The sequence below is a fragment of the Callorhinchus milii genome, unplaced genomic scaffold (assembly GCF_018977255.1).
Source record: "Callorhinchus milii isolate IMCB2004 unplaced genomic scaffold, IMCB_Cmil_1.0 Scaffold5, whole genome shotgun sequence".
In the NCBI taxonomy this organism is placed as follows: Eukaryota; Metazoa; Chordata; class Chondrichthyes; order Chimaeriformes; family Callorhinchidae; genus Callorhinchus; species Callorhinchus milii.
The window spans coordinates 24,945,680-24,948,990 of NW_024704746.1; the positions used below are offsets into that span (position 1 = coordinate 24,945,680).

The 3,311-nt window shown below is 49.5% G+C and overlaps 1 non-coding gene across 1 annotated transcript; it reads right to left on the bottom strand.

Moving 5' to 3' along the window:
- Nucleotides 1-950: 950 nt before the first annotated feature.
- Nucleotides 951-1,022, bottom strand: trnaa-ggc. Its single transcript has one exon. It is a non-coding gene; the product is annotated as a tRNA-Ala (tRNA).
- Nucleotides 1,023-3,311: the final 2,289 nt, after the last annotated feature.

The window sequence follows — 3,311 nt, forward strand, 5'->3', positions numbered from 1 at the left end:
TTTTGCCGGCCTGTTTGGGACTGAGGGAGCGGGAATATGAGCCGCGCATGCGCAGTCCTCGTCGGATCCCCGCGTGGCCACGTGCTCGGCAGCTGCGAGCGGCAGTTGGTGAGTTGGGAAAATGTTATGAGAACCTTAAAAAAACTATTTTTTTATTAGAATTGACTGAATTTAATTAACCAACGCTTCTCATTAAGTACTTTACTGATTTATTATTGAACCGTTTCCCCCTAAGGTTTTCAATGGAAATGAAGACACGTGTTTAAAACTAATTTGTTATGTAAATGCTCTCAATACTGAATTTAACACAAGGAATCTCTTGGATTCCAAAGACTGAGTTAGAAGAACAAAGTTGATTAATGGGGGAATACAAAATATATATTTGGAAAATCTGCTCCTGCACAAAGCTGGAGTCACGGTCTCAGTCGTTGTCACCCAGTTAATACTTTGTCATTTCCCTGGATTGAACACCATCAGCACAAAATTAAAATACTATTTATTATTGTTATTATTTAAATAGTTGGCTTACAATAAAATTGCCTACTATATACATTATATATATATACTGAGCTTTCCAACGGTAATCAAATTTATATATATGACTACCGTTGGAAAGCTCAGTTTAGAATGCTATGTTTACCTCTCAGACAACACTAAGCTGTTGTGGTGCTGTGGCTTCATACTTTTGGCTGTCACTAAATTGTAACTAAAATATAATAATAATCCTTGCATTTGATATAACGGGTTTCATGTCTTCTGGACGTCTCAAAGCGCTTCACAGAATATACCGTAAAGTGAATTGACTGTATATTTGTAGGCAAAACGCGGCAGAAAATTCCGCACAGCAGCGTCCCACAAACAGTCGTGGATTTAAGTGACCAATTTATTATTGTTTTTTTTCTTGAGGGATTAATATCAGGTGTGTGGAGTAAGGAAACTTGCCCAGGGTTTTGCCCTGCCGGGAATCGAACCCAGGTCTCTCGCTTGCCAGGCGAGTGCTCTAACCACTGAGTGACAGGACTCCAAATATAGTGAAATTAAGCAATACAGTTATAATAATAATCCTTTCATTTGATATAGCTCCTTATCACGTCTTCGAGACGTCTCAAAGCGATTCACAGAATATAGTGTAAAGTGAATGGACTATATTTTGTGGGCGGAATGTGGAAACTGCCAATTGTCCACAAACAGTTGGATAGAGTAACCAAATTATTATTATTATTATTTTGAAGGGATCATTAACCCAAAAAGCAATCAGCTAATTGGCTAACATTCAGCCAGCTCACTACTAGGCAAATAGAGGCGCATAGAGTAAGAAAACTTGCCCAACATTTCGCCCTGCCCAGGAATCAAATCCGAGTCCTCTCACTTGTGAGGCGAATGCTGTAACCACTGAGCAACAGGACTCCACAAAGTCCTGATCTAGATCTATGAGCACAATAAAAAATTACGTTTGTACAGTCATTTCACATCGGGAGGACGTCCCAAGGTGCTGAATGATCAGGGATTAGGACCCAAGTGGGGGTGGGATTGGTATCAGGGAGGGTGGAGGGCAGAGAGGGTAGGAGAGTAGCCGAAGGCACAGTCAAAGAGGAGGGTCTTGAGGCATGCTTTGAAGAAGGCAAGCGAAGGCATTGGTGGGCAGGCCTTGTGTCACTCTGCCCCTACCCTCTGGGACTTCATCCCGCAGTCCCTCCGCCTCGCCCCCTCCCTTGCCACCTCCACAACCCATCTCAAGACCCTCTTGTTTAACCGTGCTTTTGATCACCCTGCTTCCCACCTGCCCTCCACCATCCCCAATTCCGACCTCCAGCTCGGGTCCGAAACAACAACAAGATTCCATTTATAGAGCGCCTTTCACGTTAGGAGGACGTCCCAAGGCGCTGGACAGTTGGGTCAGGACCTGAGCAGGGGGGAAATGGTCAGGGTGAGGGGAGGGAAGGGAGGGAGCGAGGAGGGGGTAGAGAGGTGAGAGGGGACCTGAAGGCATGGTCAAAGAGAAAGGTCTTGAGACCGGTCTTGAAGGAGGAAAGGGAGGAAGCAAGGTGAAGGTACTGGGGGATGGAGTTCCAGAGCCTCGGGGCTGAGAGGCTGAAGGCCCGACCACCGATGGTAGGGCGATTGGGGCAGGGGATGTGGAGCAGACCGGAGCCAGAGGAACGAAGGGTACAGGCAGGTAAGTAGGGGGATAGTAGGTCGGAGAGGTAGGAGGGAGCAAGGCCGTGAATGGCCTTGTAGGCGAGGATGAGGATCTTGAATTCGATCCTCTGGGGGATGGGGAGCCAGTGGAGGCGAGCGAGGGTGGGAGTGATGTGGTCACGAAGCCTGGTGCGGGACAGTACACGAGCTGCAGCTTGTGGAGGGAGGTGCCGGGAAGGCCGGAGAGGAGAGAGTTCCCATAGTCCAGCCTTGAGGTGATAAAGGCGTGGACCAGAGTTTCAGCAGCGTGAGGGGTGAGGTAGTGCCGTAGTCTGGCGATGTTTCGGAGGTGATGGAAGGCGGTGCCAGTTGTGGCTCGGATATGGAGGAAGAAAGGACAGCTCAGGGTCGAACAGAACACCGAGGTTCCTGATGGCTTTGAGAGGTGGAGAGTGCAGCCTTGGATGCTGATGCTGTCAGCGCCTGAGGTGCGGAGGCGCTGACGCGGGCCAATCAACGGGCCTCAGGTTTGTGCACGTTGAGCTGAAGAAAGTTGTCCAGGACTCGATGTCGGACAGGCAGGCTGTCAGGACATCAGTGGTCGTGGAGTTGAGGGTAGAGGAGAAAAGGTAGAGTTGGGTGTCATCCGCATACAAGTGGAAGTTAACCTGCGGATGATGTCACCAAGGGGGAGCATATAGAGGGTGAAGAGGAGGGAACCGAGGACAGGGCCCTGAGGGACACCGCGCGAGACAGTGCGGGGGCTGGAGGAAAAGCCGTTTGTGGAAACAAAATGAAGATGGTGGGAGAGGTACAACCTAAACCACTCAAGGACAGGGCCTTGAAGGTTGAGGTTGGAGGACAAAGGGTGGAGGAGGATAGCATGGTCGACCGTATCGAATGCTGCTGATAGGTCAAGGAGGACGAGGAGGCAGAGGGAGGACGAGGAGGCAGAGGTCGCAGATGGTCAAGATGTCATTGGTGACCTTGACCAGGGCGGTTTCTGTGCTATGGGCAGCATGGAAACCCGACTGAAGGGGTTCGAATAATGCATGGGTGGAGAGGAAAGAGCGCAGCTGGGAGGCGACAACTCTTTCAAGGACCTTGGACAGGAATGGGAGGTTGGAGATGGGCCGGTAGCTTGATAGCTGTGACGCATCAAGGGAAGGTTT